The sequence below is a fragment of the Bos indicus genome, chromosome 1 (assembly GCF_029378745.1).
Source record: "Bos indicus isolate NIAB-ARS_2022 breed Sahiwal x Tharparkar chromosome 1, NIAB-ARS_B.indTharparkar_mat_pri_1.0, whole genome shotgun sequence".
Lineage (NCBI taxonomy): Eukaryota > Metazoa > Chordata > Mammalia > Artiodactyla > Bovidae > Bos > Bos indicus.
This window is the reverse complement of record NC_091760.1, coordinates 129330218-129348266: the sequence shown is the minus strand read 5'-3', so window position 1 is coordinate 129348266 and position 18049 is coordinate 129330218. Positions and strand designations below refer to the sequence as shown.

At 43.4% G+C, this 18049-nt stretch overlaps 1 protein-coding gene across 2 annotated transcripts in view; it reads left to right on the top strand.

The window, feature by feature from the left end:
* Window positions 1–18049, top strand: part of CLSTN2 (calsyntenin 2) — a 745907-nt gene that overhangs the window by 146112 nt on the left and 581746 nt on the right. The gene's annotated exons all lie outside the window — the stretch shown is intronic.

Sequence of the window (18049 nt, the reverse complement as noted above, 5' to 3'; positions counted from 1 at the left end):
AGAAAGCCTTCCTCAGCGATCAGTGCAAAGAAATAGAGGAAAACAACAGAATGGGAAAGACAAGAGATCTCTTCAAGAAAATTAGAGATACCAAGGGAACATTTCATGCAAAGATGGGCGCGATAAAGGACAGAAATGGTATGGACCTAACAGAAGCAGAAGATATCAAGAGGTGGCAAGAATACACAGAACTGTACAAAAAATCTTCATGTCCCAGATAATCATGATGGTGTGATCACTGACCTAGAGCCAGACATCCTGGAATGTGAAGTCAAGTGGGCCTTAGAAAGCATCACTACGAACAAAGCTAGTGGAGGTGATGGAATTCCAGTTGAGCTATTTCGAATCCTGAAACATGACTCTCTGAAAATGCTGCACTCAATATGCCAACAAATTCGGAAAACTCAGCAGTGGCCACAGGACTGGAAAAGGTCAGTTTTCATTCCAATCCCAAAGAAAGGCAATGCCAAAGAATGCTCAAACTACTGCACAATTGCACTCATCTCACACACTAGTAGAGTAATACTCAAAATTCTCCAAGCCAGGCTTCAGCAACATGTGAGCCGTGAACTTCCTGATATTCAAACTGGTTTTAGAAAAGGCAGAGGAACCAGAGATCAAATTGCCAACGTCCGCTGGATCATGGAAAAAGCAAGAGAGTTCCAGAAAAACATGTATTTCTGTTTTATTGACTATGCCAAAGCTTTTGACTGTGTGGACAATAAACTGTGGAAAATTCTGAAAGAGATGGGAATACCAGACCACCTGACCTGCCTCTTGAGAAATCTGTATGCAGGTCAGGAAGCAACAGTTAGAACTGGACATGGAACATAGGACTGGTTCCAAATAGGAGAAGGAGTACGTCAAGGCTGTATATTGTCACCTTGCTTATTTAACTTATATGCAGAGTACGTCATGAGAAACACTGGGCTGGAGGTAACACAAGCTGGAATCAAGATTGCCAGGAGAAATATCAATAACCTCAGATATGCAGATGACACCACCCTTATGGCAGAAAGTGAAAAGGAACTAAAAAGCCTCTTGATGAAAGTGAAAGTGGAGGGTGAAAAAGTTGGCTTAAAGCTCAACATTCAGAAAATGAAGATCATGGCATCCAGTCCCATCACTTCATGGGAAATAGATGGGGAAACAGGGGAAACATTGTCAGACTTTATTTTTTGGGGGCTCCAAAATCACTGCAGATGGTGACTGCAGCCATGAAATTAAAAGACGCTTACTCGTTGGAAGGAGAGTTATGTCCAACCTAGATAGCATATTCAAAAGCAGAGACATTACTTTGCCAACAAAGGTCCGTCTAGTGAAGGCTATGGTTTTTCCTGTGGTCATGTATGGATGTGAGAGTTGGACTGTGAAGAAGGCTGAGCGCCGAAGAATTGATGCTTTTGAAGTGTGGTGTTGGAGAAGACTCTTGAGAGTCCCTTGGACTGCAAGGAGATCCAACCAGTCCATTCTGAAGGAGATCAGCCCTGGGATTTCTTTGGAAGGAATGATGCTAAAGCTGAAACTCCAGTACTTTGGCCACCTCGTGCAAAGAGTTGACTCACTGGTAAGGTCTCTGATGCTGGGAGGGATTGGGGGCAGGAGGAGAAGGGAACGACAGAGGATGAGATGGCTGGATGGCATCACTGACTTGATGGATGTGAGTCTGAGTGAACTCCGGAAGTTGTGATGGACAGGGAGGCCTGGCATGTTGTGATTCATGGAGTCGCAAAGAGTGGGACATGACTGAGAGACTGAACTGAACTGAACTGATAGGGTGCTTGGCACTGGTGCACTGATATGACCCAGAAGGATGGGATGGGGAGGGAGGTGAGAGGGTGGTTCAGGATGGGGAACATATGTATACTCATGGCAGATTCAAGTCAGTGTATGGCAAAACCAATACAATATTGTAAAGTAAAATAAATAAATTCATTAATTAAAAAATTAAAAATGGCCTGTATCAAAAAGAAGGAAAAAAAAAAAAAGAAATTCACGTTTTCAGCAGACCTTGGTGGCCTTGAGGCCATGGTTCCACACCTGGACTTTTTGGGACTCAGCTGGGGTAGGAGGCAGGATAGGGTAGAGGTGAGAGAAGCAGGAGCTGGCCAGAGGCTGGAAGAAGCAGAGAGGCTAGAGGGAGGTTTCTGTGGTTCTAGAAGGACAAACAAGGGCCTGGGCCAGGGAGAGGAGGCTACCAGAAAGTAGAGCTGGAGAAGACTGGACAAGCTGTGGAGGACAAGGTGAAAGGCTTTGGTGTCAAAGGAAAAGCAGGTAGACATGCAGAAGCAGAGAGTGATGGTGGTGTGTGAGCTCTGGGGCCTGACCGCCAAGTTCCAACTAAGTTCTGCTGCTTTCCACCCCTGCAACTTGGGGCAGCTTACCTAACCTTCCATACCTCGGTTCCCTTATCTGTGATACTGACTCCTCCCTCAGAGTTTTGCAGGCAAGCATCAAATGGACAGAGAAGCATTAGGTACCTGGACCAGCCATGACGAGAGCTCAGGGAGCCTGGGCTCTCATCCCTTGGATGCCAGCAGCTCCATGTGGGCAGGGCTTCAGTGCTCTTGCACTGCTATCTCCCTAGGGCCTGAAACCATGCCTGGGACACAGATGTGTGTCCAAAAAGTGTGTTCAGTGCTGAATAGATGACTCGTGGTGATATGCCAGGAGCTGGGACACAGGCATTCTCTTGCTGGAGGTAAGTGTGATTCTGAGCAGGGGGTAAGTGAAAGCCACACAAGAGGGTCCTAGGGGACCATGTGACCTCACCCTAGCCTCCTCAGGACTGTGTGTCGAGCCCTTGCACACTTACCATCATGTCCAGTCCTCCCAGTGGCCTCCTCTGAGCATGACAGGATAAATATGATCATCCCCATTTTTCAGAGGAGAGGCTGAGGTCTGGGCAGTGAAGGAACTGGCTTGGAGGCAGCTGGGTGGGCTGCTTCTTGGCCCTGGGTCTTCCCATCCCATGCTGCTTTTTGGATCCTCAATCTGTGATTTCCCAAGTTGCAACAGAAGCATTTAGTTTACTAAAAAAAAAAAATGTCCAAAGAGAGTACCAATAGTAAACAACAAAAATTAGGGGCTCATAGTAATGCAGAAAGAGCTTATTCAGGATCTAAATGTTTCACGGAATGATGGGGTTAAGAATAACATTGTCACAGGCAGAACTCAAGAGGAGCTGGCATCGTGCCTCAGCCCTGCCCGAGCAGCTCTGTGGCTTTTGACAAACTGCTTCATCTTGCTGAGCCTCGGTCTCCTCATCCATAAAATGAGGATAATGAGACTCCTTCACGGCTGTTAGGAGAACTAAATAACATGTTTATAAATAACTCGGCAAGGTTCTTGGCATATAGGAAGAGCTCAATAAAGGGTTGTTATCCTTCTTTCTTCTATTATTATGCCTTATTTGTGCAGATAGCCTGGCTTCGAGGGAATAATATATGTACTATTGTGAAAGCAGAAAGGCTAGTCCTCCAGCCGTAGGAGAAGAAACATGGCAGTGAGGGTGTGATATTCCTGGGGAGGTGGGGTGTGAGGATGGAGGAACCTGGGTCAGGAGAGGAAGGCTCTTTAGGACTATAACCAGGGCTGCCCGGCTGCTTACCTGCTAAATTGCTGAGGGCTTACCTTGATAAAATCCCCAAAGTCCTTTTAGAAGTGAACTCAGTAAGCCAGCCTGGGCTTTCCCAGACATGGGGAAACCCTGGATCTCAGGGGTCTCGGCTCTGGCTATTTGAGTAACTGAGCCTCGCAGTGGCAGGGCCAGATGAGATAGCTAATGTGATGGGGCTTCAAGGATGCCTGGTCCAGAGGAAGTGCTCCCCATCTGGCTGTTAGAGCAAGCCCTTGAGAGTCTGAGCTCACCACCAGTGGGCTGCCCTCTTTGGGTAATGAGATTTGTTGTTGCCCCGGCTAACTGTTTGGAGAAGGCAATGGCACCCCACTCCAGTACTCTTGCCTGGAAAATCCCATGGACAGAGGAGCCTGGTAGGCTGCAGTCCATGGGGTCGATAAAAGTCGGACACGACTGAACGCCTTCACTTTCACTTTTCACTTTCATGCATTGGAGGAGGAAATGGCAACCCACTCCAGTGTTCTTGCCTGAAGAATCCCAGGGACGGCGGGGCCTGGTGGGCTGCCGTCTATGGGGTCGCACAGAGTCGGACACGGCTGAAGCGACTTAGCAGCAGCAGCAGCAGCAGCATGCAGCAGCTTGCCTTACAGACTGAGAGTTCTTGCCTATTAGCAGTCCTCAAGCTGTAGGAATTGCTACTCCATAATTATAACAAGTGGCAAAGAAGCTGCCTGCAAATGCAGGAGATGTTAAGAGGCGTGGTTTTGATCCCTGGTTCAGGAAGATACCCTGGTGAAGGAAATGACAACCCACTCCAGTATTTGCCTGGAGAATCCCATGGACAGAGGAGCCTTCGGGCTACAGTCCATAGGGTCACACAGAGTTGGAAACAACTGAAGCGATGCATGCATGCAATTATAACAATAGCAACAACAATAATAACAGTTGTTATTATTATTAATAATGGTAGTGATGAAGTGTAGAGAAGGAATTCCAAGTGAGGGCTCATCAAGAGATGAGTCGGGCATTTGGGAAAAGCCAAGAGAATGGTGGGTGTGTATCGGGAGTCCCAGGCACCCATTTTGCAAAATGCTGGGTGCAATGACCTAGTCCCCTCTAAACATGTGAACACTGTTCTTTGAGAAGCACCTTCTATCTGATTCTAAGTTACCAGCCTCAGCAAGTCACAGGTAGCCAGGAAAAGGCGCATTCTCCAAGCAGAAAACTTCCTACTCTGTAGACAAGCACGCCCCTCACCCCCTGCCAGGTATTATACTGAGGGATTAAATTCTCTCCCTAAGCTGCTCAAATACAGTTATAAAGAACACATGCATGTGATGTGGGTTTTAATTGCAAAGACAAATCAAGCCCCACCATCTTCTCGTGTGGCCACTGAAGAATCATTTAATCTATTGCTTGGTTCCATGTGAGCAGACTTCGGGAAAACAAATAATAAATACTTGTAATTGCTGCTTTGAGGGCCTCCCTGGCTGAGCAGGCAGTGCAGACTGTGCAGTCTTCCCTGTTCCCTCGCCCTGCCTTGGCTCAGCCTGACCTTTCCTCCCACAGCTGTCACAAGTCCTCGTAGGACTAAGCTCCGTGCTTCCCACCCTCGCCCCCAGGTTCCCCTCATTGTAAAGTCATCCTATGCTGGTAGGATTGGAAGATGGTGTCTGGTCCCAACTCTGCCGTGACCTTGGCTGGATCACTTCTTCTCTCTGGGCCTGTTTCCTTGTCTATAACCTTATCTATAAGGCTTTCTTTTTTATTTTTAAATTGAACTTTGGTTGATTTACAATATTGTGGTAGTTTCAGGTATGCAGCTGTAAATGGGAATCTCTCATTCTTTTTATGGCTGAGTAATATTCCATTGTATATGTACTATATCTTTATGCATTCATTTGTCAATGGACCCTTAGGTTGCTTCCAGGTCTTGGCTATTGTAAATAATGCTGCTTTGAACATTGAGGTGCATGTGTCTTTTTGAATTAGAGTTTTCATCTTTGGGGGTATATGCTCAGGAGTTGAATTTCTGGATCATATGGTAACTCTATTTTTAGTTTTTTAAAGAACCTGCATACTGTTCTCCATAGTGGCTGCACCAGCTTACATGTCTGCCGCTGCTGCTAAGTCATTTCAGTCGTGTCCGACTCTGTGTGACCCCATAGACGGCAGCCCACCAAGCTCCTCCATCCCTGGGATTCTCCAGGCAAAAATACTGGAGTGGGTTGCCATTTCCTTCTCCAATGCATGCATGCATGCTAAGTCGCTTCAGTCGTGTCCAACTCCTTATGACCCAATAGACGGCAGCCCACCAGGCTCCTTTGTCCACAGGATTCTCTAGGCAAGATTACTGGAGTGTGTTGTCATTTCTTTCTCCAAATTTACATGTCTACCTACAGTGTAGGAGGGTTCCCTTCCCTCCATACCCTCTCCAGCATTTATTACTTATAGACTTCTTGATCCTGGCCATTCTGATCAGTGTAAGGTCATACCTCGGTGTGTTTTTGATTTACATTTCTCTAATAGTTATACCATCAGAGTTTTTAAACATGTTTTTGCACCATAGACCTCTAGAGGAGTCTGGTGAAACATATAAACCCTTTCTCAGAGTCATGGTTTTTAATTAGCAAAGTAAAATATATTGGATTATAAAGGGAACTAATATTGAAATAACTATCAAAGATTTATAAATTGTGATGGTGTAATATATATGCTTATTTATTAACACATTAAGCAACAAAATCTAGTTGTGAGTATAATACCTATCCTAATTCTCAAATAGCAATGGATGTAAATGATATTCTGAGATGTCTGTGATAACTGTGATGGGACACACAAGCACCTATGATTTCTATTAGTCACAAAGTCATTTTTATTTGTCCACAGCTAGGACTGCTGGGGTCTGCTGCCTACATGCACAGTGAAGAAAATCCTGAACTGCTGTGAGATTAGTGAGGATAAAGATGTAAATATTTCCTATTCAAATTTTAGGCACCCCCTGAATTGTACCCAGAAATGCCAGTAGTGAGCCCTGGACTTCATGGTTTCTCTGGGCTCTTCCAATCATAGCATTTTACTGGTGTCAGACTCTGCCAAAGGTAGGCCATGCCCTTCCAGCTTGAGCCCCAAGCTAGAGGAGAAAAGGATTGATGGAACCCTCCCAACCTCATGTTAACTGACCTGCCGCTTACTGGGTGTCACCCTAAACTTATCGTTAGGGCTGGATAAAGTCCTCCTTCATCTTAGGAGAGGAGTGTTAAATCATATAAAAGATAAATACATAAACAGAGGTTCAAAACCCTGACTAAACTTCTACCAGAAGCTTGCTCTACAATAGGAATATCTCAGCCACCACCGTGTTCTGCCGTGTCTGGTCACCCTCTGAAGAAGTGCCGTCCTGCACCATCAACCCTGCGCTGGATATGTTCCCTTTCTGAACCTTGGATTCTTTTTCAGTGGAGGGGGCTGCGAACTACTCCATAGGATCGAATGACAAACACAATCGTCAGAAGCACACCCGCAGTGATACGGGCACTGGACCCGCGTGGATGAGTCTAGCTGTGGCCTCTGGGTGCTGGAAGTCTTGCATCTGGAACACGTGTATCCTGAGACTCTCCAGGGCCTTTGCTCCTGCTGCTCTGGATCTGATCTGGAAGATGGAGCACCACCATTCACCACCTTGTACCCTGAGCAGTGATGGAGCATGAACAAGGCATACAGCACTCTGGGAGGTGTCCTCCGGATATCGCTAAGGGAGGACTTCCAAGGCCCTGTTAGTAAAGACCTTATCTCTAGCTGTTGGAAACTCTTCACATCCCTCCCCAGCCCTAGAAAAGTCCACTGATGATTGTACGCATTCCCTGTTGCTGAATAAAGATTTGGGGAATTATCTTTCTTATGCAAAACATTTTGGATATCATTTCTGATTTTATTGTTTATTGTCTCAGAAGCTTCAGGCTGGTTGCTTAACCTCACTGTGCTTTTGGTTATTCCTCTCTGAAAAGTGAAATAAAATGTCTTTCCTGCTGATGGAGCTGTAAATGGGAATCACTCATTCTTTTTATTGCTGAGTAATATTTCATTGTAAATGTACTATATCTTTGTAGTACAAAGATATGTTGTAAAAAATGTACTATGTTGCAGGATTAACCAGGAAAATCAAAGCAAAATGAAACCTAATCACATGGAAAGAAAAAAACCTGAAACTTTCTTAAACAACTTTTGTGTACAAATGAAAATTAAAATCACAATTACAAGCTATTAATAGAGCAACACTGTATACCAAAACTTATGGAATGTGACCAAAGCTATCCTTCAAAGCAAATCTATAGCCTTAAATGCTTAATAATAAATGAGAAAGAATGAAAATAGATAAAGCATTCAGTACAAGTTAAAAAGGAGAAATCTAAGGAAATTAGGGAACAATAAACCATAAATATAGTAGAAATTAATGTATTAGAAAAATTGAAAAACATTTGAATTTATGCTGCTGCTAAGTCGCTTCAGTCGTGTCTGACTCTGTGCGACCCCATAGACGGCAGCCCACCCAGGCTCTGCTGTCCCTGGGATTCTCCAGGCAAGAACACTGGAGTGGGTTGCCATTGCCTTCTCCATTGTGTGAAAGTGAAAAGTGAAAGTGAAGTCGCTCAGTCGCGTCCGACTTGTAACGACCCCATGGACTGCAGCCTACCAGGGTCCTCCATCCATGGGATTTTCTAGGCAAGAGTACTGGAGTGGGGTGCCATTGCCTTCTCCGTTAGAATTTATAAGTGAATCTAAAAGCTCATTATTTGAAGAAACCAATAATATAGACATGTTCTTCTTTAGATATAATCAAGAAAATAAGAGAGAAAGCATAAATACAGAAGATTTAAGATGAGAAATGGAATATAACTATGATTATAGAATTGGGCCAGGGCTTCCCTGATAACACAGTTTACCAACTGAGAATCTGCCTGCAATGCAGGAGACCCCAGTTCAATTTCTGGGTTGGGAAGATCTGCTGGAGAAGGGATAGGCTACCCACTCCAGTATGCTTGGGCTTCCCTTGTGGCTCAGCTGGTAAAGAATTTGCCTGCAATGCAGGAGACGTGGGTTTGATCCCTGGGTTGGGAAGATCCCCTGGAGAGGCTATCCACTCCAATATTCTGGCCTGGAGACTTCCATGAGCTGTGTAGTCTGTGGGATTGCAAAGGGCCAGGCACAACTGAGCAACTTTCACTTAATGTATTAGAAACATTGAAAAACCTTAGAATTTATAAGTGAATCTAGAAGCTGATTCTTTGGAGAAACCAATAAAACAGACACACTCTTCTTAGATATAATCAATAAAGTAAGAGAGCAAGTGCAAATACAGAAGATTTAAGATGAGAAATGGAATATAACCATGATTATAGAATAGATTAAATTAGAAGGTCATAAAACTTTCAGCTCTAAGCTAAATTATTAGGAAGATTCTGAAATATTTGGCATTCTGAGAAAATGTATATGATCAGATTTGACTCAAAAAGTTAACCTGGCTAATAGCCATGGAAGCAATTTAAAATGATGTTTAATGAATTATCAAGAAAAATACAGAAATTTTCAGAGAAGGGTCAGAACAGACTGAGTCAGGGTTTTACTGGAGCAGGTGCATGGATGGGCAACACAAGGAGCAGGACATGGTCAGGGACACAGAGATCAGAATGAAGTCAGGTGATCAAGGCCAAGGGCAGGTATGTGGGAGGTGAGAGCAGACGAGTCAAAGTCTGGGACAGATTGGATCTAGAGACCCACCCAAAGTGTGCTACTTTTGAGGCTCAGATCTGGCCATCTGGATCCTACCCTTATCTTCATGGTCATCCTGAGAGAAAGCCTCACCACCTCCTTACCCCTGAGTTTTGTGACTATCGATGGGAAAGGGTTTTGCAAAGCTTGAGTGCTTATACTGATGCAATTGTAACAGTAATTTGAGAGAAAGGCCTACTCTCATCATGGTCAAGAAATTGATTCCTATGAAGCCATTATGTTGATAGCTTCAAGACTTTCAGGTACTTCCCATGGACTTGAATATTTTATCCTGAGAGGCCATGTCAAGAGGGCTGGGGACAGAGGGAGATTCTCCGGGAAGAAAATATTTTTCTGAGTCACCATCTAAACTTAACTGGCCTCCCAAACTCTCCTTATAGTCTATCTGGAACCAGAAGGTCAGAAGATGTGGGGATTTTAAAGATTCAGTTCCCAGAGACCATTAAATGCATCATCATGCTTTGCTTCATTCATATAAAGCATGATGTTGGCAAATACAGCCTTGGGAGTGAGGGGCACCAGACCCATGAGTGACAAAATGCTGTGGGGGAATGTTAGATCTTAATTGACTACTTTTACTATCCCATGACACCACCTTATGGCAGAAAGTGAAGAGGAACTAAAAAGCCTCTTGATGAAAGTGAAAGAGGAGAGTGAAAAAGTTGACTTAAAGCTCAACATTCAGAAAACAAAGATCATGGCATCTGGTCCCATCACTTCATGGGAAATAGATGGGGAAACAGTGGAAACAATGTCAGACTTTATTTTCTTGGGCTCCAAAATCACTGCAGATGGTGACTGCAGACATGAAATTAAAAGACGCTTACTCCTTGGAAGAAAAGTTATGACCAACCTAGATAGCATATTGAAAAGCAGAGACATTACTTTGCCAACAAAGGTCCATCTAGTCAAGGCTATGGTTTTTCCAGTAGTCATGTATGGATGTGAGAGCTGGACTGTGAAGAAAGCTGAGCACCGAAAAACTGATGCTTTTGAACTGTGGTGTTGGAGAAGACTCTTGAGAGTCCCTTGGACTGTAAGGAGATCCAACCAGTCCATTCTGAAGGAGATCAGCCCTGGGATTTCTTTGGAAGGAATGATGCTAAAGCTCAAACTCCAGTCCTTTGGCCACCTCATGTGAAGAGTTGACTCATTGGAAAAGACTCTGATGCTGGGAGGGATTGGGGGCAGGAGGAGAAGGGGACAACAGAGGATGAGATGGCTGGATGGCATCACTGAGTTGATGGACATGAGTCTGAGTGAACTCCAGGAGTTGGTGATGGACAGGGAGGCCTGGCGTGCTGCGATTCATGGAGTCACAAAGAGTCGGACATGACTGAGCGACTGAACTGAACTGAACTATCCCATGGAAGAATTAATCTTAAATGCTCTGCCCAGCCATGATGGAGAGAGAAAGTTACCCCTCATATGTTAACTTAATGTATTTTAAGTTCCCATGATTTGCCACCCGTGTTACACTCACTGTTCTACATAACACTCACCATCACCAACTGATATGCAAATATTCTTATCCTCACTCAACAGAATGGGTCAATGAAGGAGTGAAATAACTTGCCAGTGCTCTTTGAGCTAGAAAGTACCAGAGATGAGACTTACACCTTGATTTTGATATCCTTGACTTTTCTTCTCCATCACCTAACGATTTCAGATAGGCACGTGCCCAGAAAGAATCTATTCTGAAATGCTCCGTCCTGTTCTTCACCGCACCTGTTAGGAGTCCCAGAGCAGCCTGTTTGTCTGCATGGACAGATGGGAGCTGGAGAAGTAGTCTCCCACTTTCTGCTTCTGCACGGAGGCTACACAGCCTCTGTCCTAATGTGTTTCCAGGGCTGTCTCTCTAATCTTTCTCTGATGCCTGAAGTATTGTTTGTAGGCACCAAACTTTTGTTCCATAATGAGAGAAAAGGCTAAGGGAGGATATGATCTTTTGAAAGAAGATAAGCAGGTGTATATTAACATAGAAGTGTGGCTGATTTCAGAGATACTTTCTGGGAAGAAGGGCTAGACAGGAAAGTCAATAGGGCTGAATGCACCAAAACTTTTGTGCAGGAATGTTTCCATCAGAAAGGAAGAAACAAAAACAGGAGAGGCTGAAGGTTGTCAAGACGCTCTCCAGACTCTTGCTGCCTGCAGGAAACAACCCTCTGCTTAGGCTTCTGGTACATTAAACCAAAGCAGTAGGTTGTTGATTTATGTTAATCTGTGACCGCTATGACCTCCATATCCTCTTCTAATGCATCAATTCATCTCATTCATTGTCCTTTGCCAGCAGGCACTCACAGATGCATAGGAGTCAGAAAAGAATGGCAAGGAGGTAGGCTGTGGATGGCTATTCCTTCTCTTTCTGTGATAACCATCCTGAACCAGTTGCTAGCAGCACTCCTGTAACTCACATTTCTACATAAAGGAGTTTGGTAATTTATCATCTGTTATTTTTAATCAGAGCAAGAGATGTCTGGAGTGGATTTCATCAATCTTGAGGGAGGAGAGGTTTGACCCCGACTCTCCCTGTACCCCCAGCCTGTGTGACTCCATGAAGGATTAAACAGGGTAGTGTAGGGTAATGGAAGGTGTCTTACTAGCTCAGAGCAGGCGCAATGATGCTCCACAAGCTCAGTGGGTCTTGGCCTCCTCCTCTCTGAATTGGGGACTTAGTCGCCAGCTTGTAGGATGGTTCTGAAGATCATTGGGTAAAGCTCCCAGTGCAGGGCCATCACATGGTTGGGGCTGAATGGACATGGGTTCCTTATTTCTTTTGGTTTTTGTTTTTAGAAGTGACTGCTGTCATTCCCTGTAGCTATCAAAATTTTTTTTTCTAATTTATTTTTATTGAAGTAGTTTCAGGTGTATAGCAAAGTGATTCAGTTATACATGTGTATATTTTTTTCAGGTTCTTTTCCCTTATAGATTATTACAAAATATTGGGTATAGTCTCCTATACAGTAGATCCTTGTTGGTTATCTGTTTTTATATAGTAGTGTGTATATGTTAATCCCAAACTCCTAATCAAATTCTTGCTCAGTTATCCAGCTCTGTTGATGGAGTGATGCTCAACTTTCATCTGCTTCCCATAATTTCAGACAGATAATGTCCCTGGGGTCTCTGCTGATGCTACTTCAGTCTGGAGCAAGAAATTGCCACATTGAGAACCTCTTTGTGGCAAGCATGTTGCATAAATGATTTTATTTGAATCTCCAGAAAGTCCAGGAAAGTAGGCATCACATTTATTTGAGAGAGGAAAAGATGGAGTCTCAGAAAGTTAAATGATTTCCCAATGATCACACAGAGCTACAAAGGATGGATGTAAATTTGAGTGTGCCTGACATTTAAATGCCTAGATCGCAGGTGCTGTCATCCCCCCTGATCACAAGGGCTCCCCTGTGGGTAGCCATTTGAGGAAGGATATTTCCCTGGGAAAAATGGGGCTGCTTCCATTGTTTTGATGTTGGTGTCTTTGCCTCACTGGCTTCAGGAAATGGAATTCTTGAAATAATGAGTCTCTTCAACTCATCCCACTGCTTCACTAAAAAGGATGAAAATTAGTGATGTTTGTTATCTTCTCTCCGACATGAATGCTCTGTCCTCTTGGCAGAGGTTGTGTCTGTGCAATATGGACACTGTTTGTGTGAGACTTTGGTTCTATTCCAGGCTCTGGGCACTGTGGACACAGTTCTATTTCTCTCAGACTCCCAAGTCCAGGGTAGTGGCAGACATGTACAACCAGGTACACTCCTTGGAAGATGATTTAAAAGTGAGGCAGATAGTCTGGTTCAGAGCAGGGCCAGCCTTGTTTAGTCATGCAGGAGGCAGGATTTGTCCTGGGCACATGCACTATTTTTGTGGGATCCGTTTCAGCCAAGTGGACAGTGGTCCTGAAGTCTGGAAGAAAGTGCCTGGGGTTGCCTTTGTTTTTGACTACCTCTTATAAGGGCTTCCCCGGTGGCTCAGCTGGTAAAGAATCCATCTGCAATGCAGGAGACCTGGGTTCGATCCTGGGGTTAGGAAGATCCCCTGGAGAAGGGAACGGCTCCCCACTCCAGTATTCTAACCTGGAGAACTCCATGGACTGTATAGACCATGGGGTCGCAAAGAATCAGACACAACCAAGCAACTCTATAAGCACCAGGAATCCAGACAATTCACTTAACCTTTCTGGGTTTTGGGATCTTCACCTACAAATAAATAGACTCAAAGAAGCCTTTCAGAGTTAAGCGCAGATAAACTGATACCGGGAGCTTCTTGGCACTGTGGCTGGCACGTGGTTGACTGCCCTCAGGTTCCATATGGACTGTTCATGTTGAGTTTATGTCTCTTTGTTCTTCTTTGCATCCAGATGGACTTTCAGATTCCCTGAGTACTTGGATTTAAATGCATTTGGGAGCAGTATGCTTCATTTCTCTTTCCACTGAGGAACAACACATATTTATTGAATTGAGGCTACCTTGTGATACGTTGCTTTCTGGGCAGACTTTAGCTAGAACATGACCTGTTTAAGTTATCCTGATGGAATGACTGATTTCTGATGATGACCAGTTCTGATGGGATGTCTAATTCCTGATGGAGCTGTTAAGGAAATGTGAGGTAGCTAGGAGAAAAACTTCATGGTCATATGAAGACAAAAATGAACCTGTAAATTAAAGAAAGGAAAAAAATGTTCTTGGACGATAAGAGTCAACGTTTAAAAACGTAAATTCTTCTACTGCTAATCATTAAATTATAAACAATCCCAACCAATAGTCTAAAATTGGTTTGGTTGCTTAGGTGGGAAAACTTTCAACAATGATACAAGAGTTTATTTAGAACAGAGGTTGGCAAACCAGGGCTCACTGAATCTAGCCCACTGCTGTTTTTGTAAATAAAGTTTTATTAGAACACTGCTGCTGCTGCTGCTAAGTTGCTTCAGTCGTGTCCGACTCTGTGTGACCCAATGGACGGCAGCCCACCAGGCTCCCCCATCCCTGGGATTCTCCAGGCAAGAACACTGGAGTGGGTTGCCATTTCCTTCTCCAATGCATGAAAGTGAAAAGTGAAAGTGAAATCGCTCAGTCGTGTCCGACTTTTAGTGACCCCATGGACTGCAGCCTACCAGGCTCCTCCATCCATGGGATTTTCCAGGCAAGAGTACTGGAATGGGGTGCCATTGCCTTCTCCGTTATTAGAACACAGCCTCACTCAAAACTTGTTTCCATATGACCTGTGACTACTTTCCAGCTACAAAGGCAGGATTGAGTAGTTACTATACAAAGACTGTATAGCCCACAAAATGCCTAAAATGTTTACTGTCTGTTTAACAAAAAGTTTGCAACTTCTGATCCAGTGAATTAAACACATAAAAATATCTATTTAAACATAAGAAAAGATGGATATGGGCAGACCAACCTTACCAAATTTCAGAGTGCTTGATAAATACTTAAATCAGTTTGGTATTGACATATGAATAGAAAATTGCTCAATGTTATGAAGGAGTGCAGAAATAGGTCCCAATATTGGTAGAACTTACATTGAGTGTAAGATAAGATGACATTTAAAATCAGCAGGAAAAGATGAACTATTCAATAAACTATTTGGTATCTAGAAAAGTCTCAATATTTGTTTATGCCTTATATCAAAGAAATTGCAGATGAATGCAACATTTAATAATAATCAGTGGAATCATTTAAAGCTAAAAGGAAACAATGGTACAAAGGAAAGTAAGCTGATATATTTTACTTAAAATTTTTTTTGAAGCCTTCCCAGTAAATTTACTAGAGCAAAGCCAAAAACACTTGAAAAACAAGGCAGAATATCCTCACTATGACCAAAAGAGGTTGTAAGCAAAGGGTGCCAACAAATCAATGAGAAAATAATAAAACAATCTAATCAGCAAAGAGCATCAACACACAGTTCCTACACAGACAATGAAGAAATGAAAAAATTCAAATAAACAGATGGAAAAATGCTCATCCTTCTCCTGATTAAAGATGTGTAAAGTACAACAACTCTGATGTATCTTAATTTACCTGTCAGATTAGCAGCTTGGCAAAGACATAAAAAGTGTCAAGGGTGTCTGGAAGCAGATATTTGCATACAGAGTTTGGAAAGAGCAATTGCAGTCTCACTCTAGGGTAATTTGACTGCTCTTATGAGCATTGTAAATTCATCTACACTTTGACCTGTGTTGCCACTTTTAGACACTTATACTGCAGATATTGTCAAACACACAAAGCTACTTGGAAAAGGAGATTCATTGCACATTGTATCAGAAAAAAAAAGCAAAACAGGAAAGGACCTAAATATCCATCATTAAGGTTTCATTGTGTCAGTGTTTCTCAAATGAGTAATGCATCCATTCCATTTAAGGTAAAAATAAATTTTCAGAAACTTGTTCTACTGAATTTAATTATTAGGTTGTTGTTCAGTTGCTAAGTCCTGTTGACTCTTTGTGACCCCATGGACTGTAGCCTGCCAGACTGCTCTGTCCTCCACTATCTCCTGGAGTTTGCTCAGATTCATGTCCATTGAGTGGGAGATGCCATCCAACCATCTCATCCTCTGCCATCCTTTCTCCTTTTGCTTTCAATCTTTCCCAGCATCATGGTCTTTTCCAAGGAGTTGGCTCTTCCAATCAGGTGGCCAAAGTATTAGAGCTTCAGTTTCAGCAAGTCCTTCTGATGAATATTAAGGGTTGATTTCCTTTCAGATTGACTGGTTTGATTTTCTTGCAGACAAGGGATGGTCAAGTCTTCTTCAGTACCACAATTTGAAAGCATCAATGCTTCGGTGCTCAGCCTTCTTTATGGTCCAACTCTTACATCCATACATGACTACTGGGAAAACCATAGCTTTGAATATGCTGCTGTTGCTGCTTCAGTCATTTCAGTCATGTCAGACTCTGTGTTTGCAAACCATGGATTGAGGCTCCTCTGTCTATGGGATTCTCTATCAAGAGTACTAGCATGGTTGCCATGCCCTCCTCCAGGGTATCTTCTTGACCCAGTGATCAAACCTGAGTCTCCTGCATTGCAAGCAGATTCTTAACTGCTGAGCTACTAGGGAAGCCCCAACTTTGACTACACAGACCTTAATTATGAGGTTTCTCTAAAATGTGGAACTATTGAACTAAGTATAAACCTCATACATTTATAGTTCTTATTATCATATAAATTAAAAATGTTTATGAGTTTTATTAATTTTATAAGATGTCTGTATTCTCCTAAAACTGAATGTTGAGTGTATTAACAATGGGTTGTATACATACACATTCAGTTTTATATGTAAAATCTATACTTTCAGTTCAATAATACTAATAAAAGAAAGGCCTATTTAGATAAATAGGCTTTTAAATTATATAAATACATTTTGGTTTTGCTTGTGAGTTCAAGCTATTCAGATCCATGATTAATCAAAACCTTCAAATGCCAGTTTTAATGAGCTGTCAGTGATAATACTGTGAAGCTATCCAGTTTATTTGAAAATAAGGTTAGCATCCTGGCTTATTGAAATGTGTGTTAAATAGTAATAAATCTAATTATCACTGGAACTGAGACCATAAACATTCTTCCTTGGGTATTTACTGCCACACTCACTGCTAATGAGTGAGAGGCGGGGCTGTGCACACTTGCACACATGCAGACATCTGCGGCCCGTGTGAATTGCGATTTTGCGTGTTCTACACGCAGAAGGACTCAATTTCCCCACCATTTTTCTCTTTTTGACTTACTTTGACATCCTTATTTCCACTGACTGCTATAATGTCATTTGACCTTCATTTTCAATGACCCTGTGACTCAAACAACAGGGCTGCATCTTTGGGCACTTTGTGGTTAAAAGATGGCCATCCAGATGATCCCAAACATGGCTTTGACTCCTTGACTTCGGAGATTCCATAAAAATGAAAATGCATAATCCCCAAAGTCTGAGCGCCTACCGCACCAGGCTCACTGTAAGGTGGTGAAATCTAAGAGTTCCAGAGAAGTTGCTGGAGAAGGTGGTAAGAGGATAAGTAGTCCCAGCTCCAAAGTCGTAGTCACGGTTACCATCTGGGATGTCTCTCCTGGGAGCCTCTGATGTGCATGTTGAAACTGTGCCTGAGCTTTGGAGCAGAGACAACACAGGCTTGGATCTGGGCTCAGCCACTTACTCACCAGCCGACTGATTTAGGGCTTGCAGAATGGTGAGTGCCAGAGTTGGCACTGGGGCACCTGGACCCACAGCTGAGGGTTACCCACTTCCTTCTGCCAGGCCCTAATTGACCCCTCCTCCTCACCCATGATGCTACCCAGCACTCCACCAGTCAGAGTTCCCTGAGGCAGTGGTCAGGGCCATGGAGGGAGAGATATGCCAGGCTCACTTCAAAGATCTGGACCAGGCATCTCTGGATGGTCAAGTAGATGTTGGCAGAGAGCAGTTAAGCATTTAAAATCTTTACATCAGATGTTTTCATGCACTTCCCTGCCGAGAAGTGCAAGGGGTGCTTGGTTTAACTGTGGTTATTTATGGCCCTAAGCAAGTGGCTGGCTGTTCACTAGAAGCCAAGGGTTTTATTTCTTACTCCTGTTTTCCATTCCTGGGATTTATGGCCCTTGGGTCTGGCAGAACTCGCCTGAAAAGCTGTGAACTCAGTCCTCCCCTGCCTGGCCCCGCTCTCTGGAGGCTCTCTGAAGGTACAGGCATGAGGTC